General features: G+C 42.8%; 1 long non-coding RNA gene across 1 annotated transcript in view; it reads left to right on the forward strand.

Moving 5' to 3' along the window:
* Positions 1-4,065: 4,065 nt before the first annotated feature.
* Positions 4,066-18,620, forward strand: part of LOC140185099 (uncharacterized) — a 118,006-nt gene continuing 103,451 nt past the window's right edge. Inside the window, exon 1 of the long non-coding RNA XR_011882499.1 lies at positions 4,066-4,189. This is a non-coding gene — a long non-coding RNA (uncharacterized lncRNA). The remainder of the gene's footprint in view (positions 4,190-18,620) is intronic.

Raw genomic sequence — 18,620 nt, forward strand, 5'->3', positions numbered from 1 at the left:
ATAATTTTAAAGAGAGAAGTTGGGGCAGAGGAAGTCAGCACTGTGCACTGGAATGTTTGTTTAATAAATTAGACCGTAGAATTTGACATACATTTTCTAATACTGCATCTGTTGACGTTTATATTTTTAAATAAATTTGAAGCATTTAAATTATAAAACAAGACACAGTATAGTATTCATAGAATAAATAGAATTTTTAAACTATATTTTTAAGTTATTGGCCTTATGCTTATAGAGGGAAAACAAAATGTATTTTAAACCTAGGAAATATGTTCCCTAATATTGAAGTCCCTATAAAGCAGAGTGCAATTTGGATGAATTATACACTGAATTTCAGGGCACTCTTAATGCAAAACAGGTAGAAAGCAGTGGCCTGTGGTGACAGATCATTATCTTCATTAAAGTCTAACACTAACATTTGAAAAAGGAGAATATGAATGATCTGTGAACTATCATCACATCTGTAATGCTTCCTGCTTACAAATATGTATTTGATGAGGTGGAGTCACCATTTCTCACTGTAAATTTTGTTCTATTTTTCCTTCAGAAAATGGGCCTTCATCCCTTAACTATAAGCATAATGCTGGAAGGACACAATGGGTAAAGCAGAATCTATGGAAGTAAATGGGTTAAACTGACAATTCGTGTTGAGACCCTGCATCAGGACGTTTGTGCCTTCCCACCACCTGTGATTAAGGCTTCAGAGCAAGTTCAAACACAAAGCCGATCAGAAAAAAAGATAAATAGATTGCTTTTAAATAACAGTTGGTGCAACAGTGTAGCTGCTACCCAAAAGTGCTGGTAGCCCAGATCCAATCCTGGCCTAGGGTGCTGCCTGTGTAGAGTCTGTGCATCTCCCTGCGTATACATGAGTATTCTTTGTGTTCCAGCTTCCTACATAAGCCAATGATCTGTTGGCTGGTAGTTTAACCAGACACCTTAAATTGCCTCCAGTGTAGCTGAGCAGAAGAATCGGGCAGGATTTGTTGGAAGTGTAAAGATTAATGCAGGGTTTTTTTAAATGGGTGGTTGATTATATAACCATATAACAAGTACAGCATGGAAACAGGCTATCTCGGCCCTTCTAGCCCATACCAAGCTCTTACTCTCACCTAGTCCCGCCGATCTGCACTCAGCCCATAACCCTCTATTCCTTTCCCGTCCATATAGCTATCCAATTTAACTTTAAATGACAACATCGAACCTGCCTCAACCACTTCTGCTGGAAGTTCGTTCCACACAGCTACCACTCTCTGAGTAAAGAAGTTCCCCCTCATGTTACCCCTAAACTTTTGCCCTTTAACTCTCAACTCATGTCCTCTTGTTTGAATCTCCCCTACACTCAATGGAAAAGCCGATCCACATCAACTCTATCTATCCCCCTCATAATTTTAAATACCTCTATCAAGTCCCCCCTCAACCTTCTACGTTCCAAAGAATAAAGACCCAACTCGTTCAACCTTTCTCTGTAACTTAGGTGATGAAACCCAGGTAACATTCTAGTAAATCTTCTCTATACTCTCTCTATTTTGTTGATATCCTTCCTATAATTCGGTGACCAAAACTGTACACAATACTCTAAATTTGGTCTTACCAATGCCTTGGTACAATTTCAACATTACATCCCAACTCCTATACTCAATGCTCTGATTTATAAAGGCCAGCATACCAAAAGCTTTCTTCACCACCCTATCCACATGAGATTATCTGCATGGTCTCAATGGGTCGAAGTCTTTCTTTCTGAGCTGCCCCTCTTTAACTAGCAGGATAAAGAGTATGGGGGAAAATACTTAAAGACAGTTCCAAAGTGGTGGCCATTATCTCCACTACTTCACAAGTTTCTACAGGAAGCTCCTCTTAAAATAGGATAGCTCTAAGCTGGGGTGGGCAGAGGAAAGTGAGGAAGAAGCATGAATTAGTGAAAATAATGTGACTCTAAAACTGAAAGGTCATCAAGCTAAAACATTCATCTTACTTCACTCACCACAAACACTGCCATACTGTTGAGTGTCTTCAGACTTTACTGTTTTTATTTCAAATCTTCAGGATCTGCGGTTGTTTTCTTTTCTCCGTTTTCAGCCCATCTCCCCTGGAACTGACTGAACTTCAGGGAAACTTCATCTGTCTTAGACTCAAACGTTGAAAGCTCTCCATTCTACAAACTGAACCCTTTACCCCAAAAGTCAATCAGCAATTTCATTTTAAGAAATATCATCTTGACAGACAAAATATGGTTTGCTAGGAAATGGATTACATGGCATCATTTTATGCACTGTACAATTCAATTTCAATTTCAATGAAAAAAATAAGACAATTGCCAATGTAAATGCTGAAATTTTGCAAGCTTTTCTTCTGAGTCTACAGGGGTCCAAATATGCCCCTGGATGTCCAATGACGTGCCTGCTCCATTTATATTTTGATATCCTATATGTATTGTGCACAGGAGCTGTTTGAGAGGCTTGTTTTCTGCACCCCTTTTAATGGTGGAATCCACACATAAGACCATGCAAGTCACACAACAGCTCAGGCCTTGTGCTTAGTTGTCTCACTGTGGCAACCATCTCAACAAATGTTCCATTTAGCCACCATGTACCCTCTCTCTTGTGGGCTTGCCAGTTTTTCAAAATTAGGGTGTGTGTTGGTCTTCATTAGTCAAGGGATTAAATTCAAAAGGTATGAAGTAATGTTACAGCTCTATCAATCTTTGGTTAGACCACACGTGGAGTATTGTGCTCATTTCTGGTCATCTCATTATAGGAAGGATGAGGAAGCTTTAGAGAAGGTGCAGAGGAACCTTACCAGGAACAAGGGTGGAGGATGTCACTGGCTTGAGCTGGGAAACCTGGAATACTGAGTGAATCTTCATTGATGATGGTAGGCACAATCTATAAGAGGCTTTGTTGATAGCCTTCACAAGTAGCATGGGGCCAACTTGTAGCTCTCAACTTTCAAAGATAGATCATTAGACACCAACCAGACTATCTCCCCTGGCTTAAGGGGCCTTACCTGTCAGCGGAGCCCATCAGCATGCCAGGCAAATTGTTTCTGAGTCTGCAGCAGAGAAGCCCTGGCCCGTTTCTAAGTGTGCTTATCACGTTGAACCAACTGTTAGGCAGCAGGGATTCCCACAGCAATCTCACGGTCGGGGAAGTAGAGCTACTAGGACTTGATGTTTCAATCCCTATGGTAAATCGGGATTGTAATCCGTTGATAAGCCCACGACATCTCCAGAGGGCTCAACGGTGCTACCTGGCGTCCCAGATACACCCTCCTCAGTTCCATACCCTCCTCTCTTCATCTTGCAGCCAGTTGTTGTCCTTCCTTTTAATCCAAATCCAATTGCTGCTTTCTTCTGCTGCATTTGACAAGGACTTGATTGCTTGTTGGAGGGAGTGACCCCTCACCCCCATCTTCTTCAATAGATGTAGCAACAAATCCCCTGCACCCAACTTCTACAGGGAAAATCTTGGTCTTCCAGCCATTCTGGGCAGCTTCAGTTGCCAGTTCAGAGTACTTGGTCTTTTTCCTCTCATAAGCTTCTTCGACACCATCTTCCCATGGTACTGTCAATTCCACAACACATGCCAGCTTGGCTGTTGTAGACCACAGGACCATGTCTAGCCGGAGTGTTGTAGCCGCAATGTCTGGGGGAAACACAAGCTTTTTTTCCAAGTCCACGTCCATTTTCCAATCCCGAGAAACCTGCAGAATGCTTACAAGATTGGTAACTGGAATCGCTTTTATGTTCAAAGGAGAAGTAACTGGCATGTCCCTCTTTGATTCCAGTAAGATGATACCATTAAGTAGCAACTCTTTGCGGACACCTCCGATGGAAATCCTCAAATAGTTCCGATTATAACTACAACAGCTGAAATGCATGGGCACAGGCATGGGTACTTCAGTAAGCTACATGGTTTTAAGATGGTTCAAGAATATATCGATACTCAAAAGCGACAAACCTCAGATGGCAGACTTGGGTCACGAGTGCAGTTCCCCTTTAAGAAAATAGAAGTGGGGACGTTGCGCCAGTCTGCAGGTATGATTGGAATGCAGAGGCCGAGACTTTCACTCCCAGCTATCCTGCAGGTGGATGTACAGTCTCTGGAAAATAAAATCGAACACCTCAGAGCAAGATTGCGGTGCCAGACGGACAATGGGACTGCCATGACCTTTGCTTCGCAGTAAAATGGTAAGTTCAGACACAGCGCTGCAGTGCGATAGCTTCACCATTCTCTGTAAAGACAGGACAACTCAGTTGTTTAAAGGTAGAGGAGCTGGAGTATGTTTTAATGTTAACTCATCGTGGTGCACAAACATAGTGGTTCTGACTCAGTCCTGCTCACCTGACCTGGAACATGTCGTGGTCAAATGTCGTCCTTTTATCTGCCAAGGGAGATTTCTGCCATCACCCAGGTAGTGGTGTACTTTCTGCCTCAGGCCAATGTCAGGCAAGCACTGTAATCAGTAGGCACAAAACTGCGCACCATGATGCTTCCCAATCATTGTGAGGGATTTCAACCAGGCCAGCTTGAAGAAGTCTCTGAACAACAACCACCAACATATCACCTGTGGAACCGGAGGAGCCAACATACCTGACCACTGTTATACCACCATTAAGAATGCTTACTGTGCCATCCGACACATACACTTTGGAAAGTCTGATCACCAGGCTGTACTTCTACTCCCAGCATCTAGGCAGAGTCTAAAGACCACAGAACCGGTGGTGAGGACCAAGAAGGTAAGGTATAAGGAGGAAGAGAACTGCTTCCAAGACTGCTTTGAGTTAGTGGACTGGGCAATATTCAGGAATTCACCTTCAAGTCTGAAAAAATATGCCACAGTTGTCACCGACTTCATCAAGACCTGTGTGAATGAGGGTGTGCCTTTGAGACCATACTGAACATGCCCAAACCAAAAGCTGAGTGTGAACCAGGATACTGATAGTCTGCTGAGTGTTAGATCTGTGGCATTCAAGATCAGTGATCCAGAACTATATAAGATGTCCAGGTATGACCTATGGAAGGCTATTTTAAGAGCGAATAAACAATTCCAATTAAGGTTAGAGATGGAATCAGATACACATCAGTTCTGGCATGGTTCGCAGACAATTACTTCCTACAAAGCAAAACCTAACATCATGAATAACTGTGATGTTTCACTCCCAGATGAGCTCAATGTCTTTTATGCATGCATTTGTAACCCCCCGGCCAACCTCAGGGTCACTGGGCTCGCTGTCGTCTAGGGAAACAGCCCTCGGCCCCGCCAAACTGGGTAATTAGTTTGTGTGGATGCTGTGTGATATACCCCACCCCGCCCAAATAACAGACAATACACCAGATGCGATTAAATAATTTACTGTTTATAGATATTACTGGAACTATATAATTAATAGAGAATAAAATATAAAAGGAAAATAAAAGGCGCCACATTTATCAAAGTTCAATCTTTTCGTGCACAAACAGTTGGAGCTCAGGACCCTTCTTCTTCACCCTGCGACCCCTCGGACCACCTCGACCAGCCGCCTGGGACCAACAACAGTGGTCGACCAGACACTCCACATGAGTCCGTCTCCGTCTCCTCGCCGAACGCCCTCCTCGGGGTCCGACCCCGTTAGCGGACATCACAGCACCTGGTCCATCCTCTGCCTCTCTCTCCCGCCTTCTGCCCCCAAAGCCCCGTGCATACAATCTCTTGCAGACACCCCACAGGCATAACAACTAACCCAATTGGTATATTTGTCCTCTTATCAGTAGATAATCCAAAACAAACACCCAGTGCAAGAACTTTCTCAGCGATAACAAAGAAGCATTCCCAAGTATAACATAACAAAGAAGCCATTTTAATTAGCCTACACAATAACATAAAAGACAAAACCCCCTTACACATTGAAAGGGCGAATAAAATTACAACTGTGCAAATCCCTACAGCATCTGGTGACCCTGTGAACTCTATATTGGAGGCCGACGTCAGAACGTCTTTCAAGAGAGTGAACCCTCACAAGGTGTCAGACCCTGATGGTGTACCTGGTAGGGTTCTGAAAACCTCTGCCTAGCAAATGGCAGGAGTGTTCAAGGACATCCTCAATCTCTCATTGCTGCAGTCACAGTTTCCCACCTGCTTCAAAAGGGCAACCCATCACACTAGTGCTCAAGAAGAGGAGGATGAGCCATCTCAATGACTATCGCCCAGTTGCAGTTGGACTCACATCTATTGTGATGAAGTACTTCGAGAGTTTGTCATGGTTAGAATCAATTCCTGCCTAAGCAAGGACCTGGATCCACTGCAATTTGCCCATCACCACAATATGTCTACAGCAGATGCGATTTCACGAGCTCTCTACTCTTTGTAAATTCCACAGTCCACTGAATTTCTGAACGGCCAGCAGGATGGGAAGAGCGACCCCACTTCAACACGCTGGGGCATACAGTGGCAGGGACAAGTAGCTAGTTGGAAGGTCCCCACCTGGATGTGGATCCGATTGTTGGCCAGCCGTCACATTTGGTTTAACTCACCAAATCATGGGGCAGCTATGCACAAGTGAGAAAGAATGGGCTCTGGATTAGTATTGTCCTCAGAGACGTCAAACTGGTGGAAGAGAGCACCAGCCTTAGAATTCTTGCTGCCAGGAGGTTAGGAGAGGGTGTAATTAAACTGGATAAAGAAAGAGAGCTGAACAGTCCCGATGGGAGTTGATTTTCTTGGGGTTCTGAATGTAGGAGAGGTTCTAGTGTTATGACCAGAAGGAGTTTCTCTGCCTCCTTCAGCCAGTGTCATCATGACTCCAGGGCCTTCTTGATAGCCAGAAGTTCTCAGTTTCCGACATCATAGTTACACTCTGCAGGAGACAGGCAGCGGGAAAGAAAAGCACAGGGGTGCAGCCGATTATCTATAGAAGAGCTCTGGGAGAGTACAGCTCCAATACCGACCTGATGCATCCACCTTGAAAATGAATGGACGGAACAGGTCTCGATGTTGCAGCACCGGGGCAGTGGTGAAGCATCATTTTAGTTCTGAGAATGCTTGATCTGGTTCACTTGTCCAAGGAATCCTGCAGTGGTCTTCTTGGTGAGTGCATTTACAGGGGCCACGATGGAATAGAAGAGTCTGATAAGTGGCACTAAAAGTTTGCAGACCCACTGAAGCACTGCACCTGTTTGACCATGGATGGTTTGAGCCACTCGGTGGCTGCCTGAACCTTACATGCGTCCATTTGAACACTGGCAGGTGTGAGGATATAACCCAAGAACGACACCTGCTCTTTGTGGAACTCACACTTCTCCGGTTTGGCATAAAGTTTGTTCTCAAGGATCCATCTGAGTATCCTTCAGACATGCTGGATGCGTACCTAGCAAAAGTAGGAATAGATATGAACGTCGTCCAAAAACAACAAAAACAAACTGATTCAACATGTCACTGAGCACATCATTGACCAGGGCCTGAAAAACAGCAGGGGCATTGGCCAGACTAAATGGCATCGCTAGGTACTCATAGGAGTCAGTGAAGTTGTTGAATGCTGTCTTCCACTCATCCCATTCTTGGATACGAACCAGGTTATAAGCATTGCACAGATCTATATTGGAGAATATGGTTGCTTCCTGGAAATGCACGAATGCAGAGGCAAGCAGGGGAAGAGGGTAATGCTTCTTCACCATGATGTTGGTGAGGAGCTGATAATCCATTCAGAGACAGAGCTTGCCATCCCTCTTGCTCACAAAAAAGAAGCCTGCTTCTTTTGGTGAGGCTGATGGACGAATAACTTTGAAGGCCAATGCCTCCTTGATGTATTCTTCAATGGCCACTGTTTCAGGATGAGAGAGGGAAAAGAGCCGGCCCCGGGGAGGACTAGAACAGGTAAGAGGTCAATGGCACAGCCGTATGGCTGGTGTAGAGGCTGGGAGATGACCTTCCTCTTGCTGAAGACCTCAAGAAAGTCAGCATGTTCAGCTGGAACACTAGATAGCTGCACATTAGCAGTTGATACAGGAAGGGATTCACGATCAGGAGCTTGAGCTGGACCCAGACAGATAGACAGACATGCTGGTCCCCACTCTTGGAGCATCTTTAGGGACCAATCAACCCATGGATTGTGTCGGACTAGCCTGGGAAGGACAAACACCAGCAGCAGTTCAGGCAAATCAATAGGATATATGGAGAGCTGTACTCTATTGTTGCATTCTAGCACAAGTTAGAGAGGTACTGAGTTTGAAAGGTGGACCTTGCTGGTGCCCAGAGGCTGACCATCCAGAGCCTTGACATCAATTGTCTCTCACAATTGTTGAGTCAGAACTCTCCATCTTTGAGCCAGATATATATAAATATGAGGTTCACAGCTGCCTTGGAGTCAATAATTGCCTGAAGCTGGGAGCATTAGGTGATCTGGGGAAGGTGCTTGCAGGGAGAATCAACCTGTCAGAATTCTCCCTCTTTTACCAGATGCTTGGGACATGATGCCCGGAAGTGCCCTGGAGTTCCACAGTGGAGGCAGGAACCTGTTCTCCTGCGTTAATCTCGTTCCATTCATTTTATCAGGTCATCCAGGCTGACCTCTTCGTCGTGCACTGTGCTCTCATGCCACACCCCTGTGCTGAGCCCATGTTGGAAAGTAGTGAAGAGGGATCTCTCGTCCCATCCCATGTCAACCATAAGCAGGCAGAACTTTACTGCATTGTCCCTCAGCACAGGTCCAGGAGTTGATGGGCAGCCTCCTGACCCTGTACTGGAAGATCAAACAATCTCTTGAACTCAACTTTGAATTGTTGTTGGAAAGACTGGGCTACGGGGAAACCTTGTTCTCATAGGGTGTTGGACAGCCTGAGTGGGGAGTCTATCGAAGAGATTCACCATGTAACACAGTTTATGTGCATCATCACTGAACCGACCTGAATGGGCTTGGAAAGTCAGCTCAGACTGGGTAATAAAGTTCCTGCAGCTGTCAGGGACACCAGAGTATTTGCCTGGTGTGGGAATACTCTGTCCTGATCCAGAAAGTACTAAGGGAGTCGGGGCATTAGTGGTTGAGGTTGACGGGACTGTTAAAGAGGAGGATGTGGGAGATGCAAGGAGTGGGACTGTCCTGGCTGAAGGCTGCTGAATTATGGCAGCAAGCGTGGTGATTCTGGCCGTCAGCAGTGAGCTGCTGTACTGCAGTAGTGAGAGCAGTATTGCATGCCACCTGATTCTGGCTCTTTGGGGTGAGTTGCTGAACCGTTGCTGCAAGTACTGACGCCTGCCCTTCCTGCTCGGACTGGACTTGCCACTCTAAGAGTAGTCGTCACGCTGCATGAGACACTTCCGCCAACCCAGCCGCCACTGAGTTTTACTTGACTTCCTTCTGACCAATGAACTTTGGTTTGGGCTGGGCTTGCCATTTTGCGAGTAGTTGCCGAATTGCATGAGCTACTTCTGTCAACCCAGTCTCCACTGACTTTAACTTCTCTCCTACCTGAACAATGAAATTCAGGGCTGACGTCAGCTGTCCTTTCTCTGCTGGGTTCATTTTAATGGTCAAGTCTTGCTGACAAGGTGTTCGGTGCTGACCCAAGTGTAGAGGGAGAGAGCAGCTGAATGAACAGTTAATTTAGTTTTATTCAGAAATCTATGGAACAAAAGGAAAAAAATAATCAACTCTGGGCCAACAGGGCCGCTAACTGAAACTCTCAAACTAAAGCAAATGCTGTCACTGAAGCTCGGAAGAAGTAACTTAATACAAAACTAATACCACTCCTTTGTAGTGTCAATCTAAATCGTAATCTACTTCCCCGGAACCTGAACTGAGATAAGCGGGGAGCATTGCCTCCGCAATGCTTCGGTGAAGACTTAACAGGACTGAAACGAAAGTAAGAAAGTTAAATACAACCTCAATTAAACCATAATTGGCTGGAAAATGCTTACACTCATGAGCGTGATTGCCGACCACATTCAGTTGCCCGCCTGTGAGGGTGCCCAGACTCCACAGCAGAATCCATGGTTGTGACAGCCTCATGTTGAGAAGTGTGAATTCAGAGAACAGCATGCAGACTGTCTAACTTCTCAAACTCACCAATTCTCCTGTTTTTGAGACATTTTTATACATTTAACCTGAAAAAATGGGTCCTAATTACTACGTTTGTATGAAAAGGAGATTAACAATGAGCTGTAAGACCATAAGACATAGGAGCAGAATTAGGCCATTCGGCTGATTAACTGTCCCTTTCAACCCCATTCTCCTGCCTTGTTTCCATAACCATTGACGCCCTTACTAATTAAAAAATCTATCAATCTCCGCTTTAAATATACCTAATTACTTGGCCTCCACAATGAATTGCACAGATTCAGCACCCTCTGCCAAAAGAAATTCCTCCTCACCTTGTTCTAAATGAAATCCTTCTATTCTGAGGCAGTGCCCTCTGGTCCTAGACTCCCCCACTATAGGAAACATCCTCTCCACATCCACTCTACCTAGGCCTTTCAATATTCGATAGGTTTCAATGAAATCCCCCTCTCAGAGGGCACAAGTCCAGAGCCATCAAATGCTCTTCATACTTTAATCCTTTGATTTCCAAGATAATTCTGATGAACCTCCTCTGGACCCTATCCAATGCCAATACATCCTTTCTTTGATAAGGGGCACAAAGCTGCCCTCAATTCACCAAGTGTAGTCTGACCAATGCCTTATAAAGCCCCAGCATTTGTCCTTGCTCTTACATTTTAGTCCCCTCAAACTAAATGCTAACATTGCATTTGCCTTCCTTCGCACTGACTCAACCCACAAATTAGCCTTTAGGGAACTCTGCATGAAGATTGCCAAGTCCCTTTCTATCCTTAGGTCAGAAGGTACGGGCTCAAACTAGATGAGAGTTTAAACAGCTGGTAAATTTAGAAACTTCCAATCCCTGTGAAGAAAACCTACATTTGGAATCATTACCTTCATCATTGGAAAATTATTCTGTTAAATGTATTACCATCCTTTCATAACACTCTCTTGTAGCGTTCTTCATATTGACGACCCTGACTTCCCATTAAACTAAATATCAAAGATTACAATGTCAACAGCAATATTTTCATTGTGTTTCAACTTTAAAGAAAGATATAATAATACCTGTTCATTACCAATCTGTTTATTCCTCAGCTGTGTTTGTCAACACTACTGGGAATTGACTGAATCTCTATTTTCCTAGTTGAAATGGAAATGCAGGTCTCTGGAGTAATGAATAACACAAGCAATATGCTTAATACGCAGGTGTTTGGTGGAGTGCATCTGCAAAATGATTAATTAAACATTCCAAATTCTGAATATCATTACATCTAACCAGAAATAAATAGGATACCTTAGGACGTGCCCAATCCTTGAACAGACAGACTTTACAATGGGAGGGGAATCAAAAATAATGGACAGACATAGTTTTCATTAAACTGAAATACATCCACAGCATCTTCAACCATGGGAGTCCTATCCAGTTGCAAACCAGTTCAGAATGGCTTTCTTCCTCCATACTTTCACCATTGTTTTACTTCTGTCAGCCCAGATACTAACTAGTTTGTATATTCTATATTTATATACTGAGAATTCTGCCATTAATGATGTGTATGGTATTCAACTGAACTGAAACTTGTTCAGACTATTAGTAACTGGACTCAGGAGAGGAACAAGAGGAAATTACTTGACACATCCATTGACTTAACCTAGTACATACCAACTCCTAATATAAGTCAAATGATAGCAAAACTTCCTTGCATATTGATGGTGGATCCACAAAAATCTGACCATCGGCATTAAATGCCAGTGGTTGGAATGCATGAAGTCAAGGGGTTGTGGATTAATTACCAGGTTGAAACTGTACAAACTAGGCTGATACTTCAATGTAGCTCTTGAGGATTAAACATAAACATAGAAACACAGAAAATAGGTGCAGGAGTAGGCCATTCGGCCCTTCGAGCCTGCACCGTCATTCAGTATGATCATGTTATCAGTCAGGCTGTTATGGTGCAGGTGAGGTGTTTGTGGGTTTTGAAGATAGGAGGTCTATATACATTCTCATCACTGCACTCCAGAATTTAGACTAAATTTCGTTTTCCATCACAGTAACCCATTAATTCTACAGACACAAGAGGCTGCACTCCTGTTGCTGGGATCTGATCCAAAACCTTCTTTGTCACTACAGATGTTGCTTGATCCACTGCATTCCTCAGCAGTTTTTTAAATATATTCTTCCCATTACCTCTAGGATATATTTGTAAATCTAAATGTTAATGTGGGATCATTCTGTGTATAAAATAGCTAGGATGGTTGGTATACACTTAAACACTGGACCTTAATCTGTTGTCAGGGAATCATCGGGTTTTAGAGACACTTCAGCCCACTGAGTCAACACTGACCATTAAGCATCCATTCACACTAATCCAGCACTAATCCCATTCTGTTCACCAGACATTTCCACTAAAATTGCTGTGTTATCTGTACATGAAGAGCTTTGAGGTAATTCTAAGTAGACAAATAAAAATGTGTATACATTTAAGACCTACAAAGATAGATTTATCATGAAAATATTCCAATTTAATAAAAATTTGGAGAAAGTTTTACCTTTGATGACAAAAGAAATAATTGTTCCTGTATGTCTTTTCTGATCTGGATTGATATTTTATTTCTAATTACTAGATCTCACTGCTTACTTGTGGGCTCACAAATGTTGTTGACTGCTCATTATCGTGTTGTTTGGCAATTAGCTTTCGTCATCATGTCAGCCATTTTATATCTTTGAACATTTCATTTATTAGTACTCAAAGGAACTTCAATCAAAATTTGAATCTGCCTTTCATTAGAATGCCAAGTACTGTCTTTTTCCACTGGTTACTTGCGTACCGTAACATATTGGTCAATAATAAAACTGTCTTCAACTACAACTATGCCAGGACTGGAGTTATCTATCAGTCTCGATTATGAAAATGGGGAAAATTCTTGAGCGAGAGCAGAATAGTTTCTTTCTGTCCTTGTAGGTCCTATCAGTTATTAATGACCCTTTATAAATGGGCAGTATGTCTGCAGACTGCACAGCATTCATCCACCCTTCAACAATTTTAGTCCAAGTCTGAATACTTTGAGATAGCTATCTCCGCCAAATGTCCTTCTGCATCATTCAATGAGCCTTTATTGAACTGTATGCCAGCTAACCATCAAACTTTGATGCAAAGAATATTGTCTCATCAGATTGAATACCCACAGATGAGTGTCAATGCAGAAGTATGTCTGTAAGTAACCGTACACAATGTGGAACATACTTAATAATTCACAGAGGGAGGAAGAATAATAATCCCCCAAAATCAATAATGCTGCATATATATTGGTTGAGTACTTGTTTACTTTTTCAGTTCAACCCGAGTCGAGAGATGGTGTTATGCTTGTTCTCAGGAGAATACACTTTCTGCAAATTATAGTAATTCTTTGATTGGCTCAGTCTGTAACATTAACGTCTCTGAGCCAATACTTGCAGGCTCAATATCTGCTCAAGGATTTAACGGAACATTCAATTGCTCATATAGTTGTAAAATTCCGCAAGGGACTTTAAAGAGAATTCCCCAGGATTCCCAGCCAACAATTTTTTCTGCAATATGAACCAGTTTGTCAGTTAATTAATTTGCAATTTGTCCAATCTTGTGAACAAATTTGCAGCTTTGTTCACACACGATGGGACTCATTATAAAATAGAGTGTACCAGAAATACTCAGCAGGTCAGGCAGCATCATTAAAGAGAGAAACAGATTTGGTGACATGTTATCAAAAGCAGAAAACAGATTTTAGGCAAGTATGAAGGCAGGTGAAACTGTGAGTGCAGGAAAGAACAAAAGGGAGGATGGTGATGAAATGGAACACAGGAAAGAAGTGATGATAATGAGACAAAAAGAACCTCTCAGAACACATCACATTTCACAACTCATAAGGCCCCTAACTCTCCATTTATGAATGGTTTCCACAGTGACCTGCTTTTAATCCTGATTTAGTCAGGCCCCTGGTTCAAACTAAAGTTGCTGATCAATATGCAGTGAAAAGGCTACTGTAAAATTGAACTGTCTCTCAGTTCAATTTTATTGATATGTTGCAGGACAAAACAAAGTCCTGGTGCTGCTCACCAAACTTCAGCTATCAGAACAGATATTTTGCAATTCACACTGGCCAACATTTAGCATAATGTTATTAGTGAACTGTAACATTTCATAATATTGAACTCCCAATATAATAAAGATTTTATTATATAGGGAGATTTTATTGTATTTTGTTATATACAGTCCTGCTGAAGGGTTTGGCCCAAAACATCGACAGTACGCTTTTCCATAGATGCTGCCTGGCCTGCTGAGTTTCTCCAGCATTTTAGACCATAAGACCAAAAGATATAGGAGCAGAAGTAGACCATTCAGCCTATCGAGTCTGCTCTGCCATTCAATTGTGGGCTGATCCAATTCTTCCAGTCATCTCCATTCCCCTGTCTTCTCCCCTTACCCTTTGATACTCTGGCTAATCAGGAACTTATCTACCTCTGCCTTAAATACACCCAATGACTTGGCCTCCACAGCCACTCGTGGCAACAAATTCCACAGATTTACCGCCCTCTGACTAAAGTAATTTCTCTGCATCTCTGTTCTAAATGGACATGCTTCAATCCTGAAGTCGTGCCCTCTTGTTCTAGATTCCCCTACCATGGGAAATAACTTTGCCATATCTAATCTGTTCAGACCTTTTAATATTTGGAATGTTTCTATGAGATCCCCCCTTCATTCTCCTGAACTCCAAGGAATACAGCCCAAGAGCTGCCAGATGTTCCTCATATGGTAAACCTTTCGTTCCTGGAATCATTTTCATGAATCTTCTCTGAACCCCCTCCAATGTCAGTATATCCTTTCTAAAATAAGGAGCCCAAAACTGCACACAATACTCTGTATGGTCTCACGAGTGCCTTATAGGGCCTCAACATCACATCCCTGCTCTTATATTCTATGCCTCTGGAAATGAATACCGACATTGCATTCACCTTCTTCACCACCTACTCAGCCTGGAGGTTAACCTTTAGGGTATCTTGCACAAGGATTCCCAAGTCCCTTTGCATGTCTGTGTTTTGAATTCTCTCTCCACCTAGTCTGTCCCTTTATTTCTTCCACCAAAGTGCAGAACCAGACCACCTTCCAACATTGTATTGCACTTGCCACTTATTGCCCATTCCCCTAAACTATCTAAGTCTCTCTGCAGGCTCTCCGTTTCCTCAACACTACCCGCTCCTCCACCTATCTTTGTATCATTGGCAAATTTAGCCACAAATCCATTAATGCCACAGTCCAAGTCATTGACATACATCGTAAAAAGCAGTGGTCCCAACACTGACCCCTGTGGAACTCTACTGGTAACCGGCGGGCAGCCAGAATAGGACCCCTTTATTCCCACTCTCTGTTTTCTGCCGACCAGCCAATGCTCCGCCCATGTAATTCCATGGGCTCTTATCTTGCTAAGCAGCCTCATGTGCAGCACCTTGTCAAAGGCCTTCTGAAAATCCAAGTACACCACATCTACTACATCTCCTTTGTCTACCCTGCTTGTAATTTCCTCAAAAAATTGTAGTAGGTTAGTCAGGCAGGATTTTCCTTTCAGGAAACCATGCTGGCTTTGGCCTATCTTGTCATGTGCCTCCAGGTATTCAGTAATCTCATCCCTAACTATCGATTCCAACAACTTCCCAACTACTGATGTCAGACAAACAGGTCTATAGTTTCCTTTCTGCTGCCTCCCACCCTTCTTAAATAGCAGAGTAACATTTGCAATTTTCCAGTCATCTGGGACAATGCCAGAATCTATCGATATTTTAAAGATCATTGTTAATGCCTCCACAATCTCTCCAGCTACTTCCTTCAGAACCCAAGGGTACATTCCATCAGGTCCAGGAGAATTATCTACCCTCAAGACCATTAAGCTTCCTGAGCACCTTCTCAATCATAATTTTCACTGCACATACTTCACTTCCCTTACATTCTTGAATGTCTGCTATACTGCAGATGTCTTCCACTGTGAAGATTGATGCAAAATACGCATTCAGTTCCTCTGCCATCTCTGCATCTCTCATTACAATATCTCCAGTGTCATTTTCTATTGGTCCTATATCTACCCTCAACTCTCTTTTACCCTTTATGTACTCAAAAAAGCTTTTAGTATCTTCTTTGATATTCCTCATCAGCTTCATTTCATAATTCATCTTCTCCTTCGAAACGACCTCCTTAGTTTGCTTCTGCAAGTTTTTAATAACTTCCCAATCCTCTATCTTCCCACTAGCTTTGGGCTCCTTGTATGCCCTCTGTTTTGCTTTTACTTTGGCTCTGACTTCACTTGTCAGCCACTGTAGTGTCCTTCTTCCATTCGAAAATTTCTCCTTAGTTGGAATATATCTGTCTTGCACTTCCCTCATTTTTCACAGAAACTCCAGTCATTGCTGCTCTGCTGTCCTTCCTGTTAGTGTCCCTTTCCAGTCAACTTTGGCCAGTTCCCATTTTGTGTGTGTTGCAAAGATCTTAGCACATCCAGTTTATGCTTCTGAGTGATGAGGTCTAAAATAGCTACAAGGTTTGAATAAGCAGTTCAACTGGGATTTGATCCTAGTAATTACCTCAACTGGACAGTGTAAAGGATTATCAAAGACTACAATGGGATCTACATTAGATCAATTACAGATATAAGCAGGGAACTGAGAGGTTGAATGTAACCTGGGCAAGTGTGACTTTTTGTTGCACTTTGGGAGGTCAAACCATCAGATGTAAGATATAGCAGCAGAATTAGGCCATTTGGCCCATCATGGCTGATTTATTTCCCTCTCAGTCCCAATTTCCTGCCTTCTCCCCATACCCCTTCATGCTCAGACTCAACAAGAACCTATCAACCTCTACCTTAAATATACAGTGGTATGCAAAAGTTTGGGCACCCCTGGTTAAAATTTCTGTTACTGTGAATAGCTAAGCGAGTGAAAGATGACTTGATGTCTAGAATTTCATGAAAAGAACACCTCTCCAACTGTTAATCATGGGGGTGGATCAATCATGCTTTGGGCTTGTGTTGCAGCCAGTGGCTCGGGGAATATTTACTGGTAGAGGGAAGAATGAATTCAATTAAATACCAACAAATTCTGGAAGCAAAGCCAAAGATGAAAAGAGGATGGCTTCTACGACAGGATAATGAACCTAAGCACACCTCAAAATCCACAATGGACTACCTCAAGAGGCGCAAGCTGAAGCTTTTGCCATGGCCCTCACAGTCTCCCGACCCAAACATCATCGAAAATCTGTGGATAGACCTCAAAAGAGCAGTGCAAGCAAGACGGCCCAAGAATTTCACAGAACTAGAAGCCTTTCGTAAGGAAGAATGGGCGAAAATCCCCCAAACAAGAATTGAAAGACTCCTAGCTGGCTACAAAAAGCGTTTACAAGCTGTGATACTTGCCAAAGGGGGTGTTATGAAGTACTGACCATGCAGGGTGCCCAAACTTTTGCTTCAGGCCCTTTTCCTTTTTTGTTATTTTGAAACTGTAAAAGATAGAAATAAAAAAGTAATCTTGCTTAAAATATTAAAGAAATGTGTCATCTTTAACTTTATGCCTTTTGGAAATCAGTTCAACTTTTACTCGCTTAGCTATTCATAGTAACAGAAATTTTGACCAGGGGTGCCCAAACTTTTGCATGTCACTGTACCCAATGACTTGACCTTCACAGCCGTCTATGGCATTGAATTCCTCAGATTCACCACAATCTGGCTAAAAAAGTTCCTCCTCATCTCCATTCTAAATGGACATCCCTCTATCCTAAGGCTGTGTCCTCTGTTCTTTGATTCCCCCTCCATAGGAAACATCCTCTCCAGATTCACTCTGTTGAGGCCCTCAACGTTCGATAGCTTTCAATGAGATTCTCCCCCCCACCTCTTTCTTCTAAATTCCAGTGAGTACAGGCACAGAGCCATTATATACTCTTCATCTGATAAACCTTTCAATCCCGGAATAATTTTTGTGAAACTCCTGTGAACCCTCTCCAATGTCAGCACATTCCTTCTTCGATAAGGGGCCAAGAACTGCTCACAATACTCCAAGTGAGGCCTCACCAGTGTATGAAATCCTTGTTTTTATATTCTAGTTCTCTTGAAATAAATCCTAACATCACATTTGTCATCCCCATCACCAACTCAACCTGCGAATTAACCTTTAGGGAATCCCGCACAAGAAAACCCAAGTCCCTTTGCACCTCACATTTTTGAATTTTCTCTCCATTTAGAATATAATCTATGCTTCTACTTCTTCTACCAAAGTGCATGACCATACACTTCCCAACACTGTATTACATCTGCTACTTCCTTGCTCATTCTGCTAATCTCTCTAAGCCCTTCTGTAGCCTGTTTGCTTCTTCACACTGCCTGCCCCTCCACTGTTCAGAAACGTGGCCACAAAACCATCAATTCCGTCATCCGAATCTGTGGAACACCACTAGTCATCAGCAGCCAACCAGTAAAGGTTCCTTTTATTCTCACTCTTTGCCCCCTGTCAGAATCAGAATCAGGTTTAATGTGACTGACTTATGTCGTGAAATACAATAAGTAGTGCAAAAAGATAAAAAAAAAGTAGTGAGATAGT

Source organism: Mobula birostris, chromosome 20, assembly GCF_030028105.1.
Source record: "Mobula birostris isolate sMobBir1 chromosome 20, sMobBir1.hap1, whole genome shotgun sequence".
Taxonomy (NCBI): Eukaryota; Metazoa; Chordata; class Chondrichthyes; order Myliobatiformes; family Myliobatidae; genus Mobula; species Mobula birostris.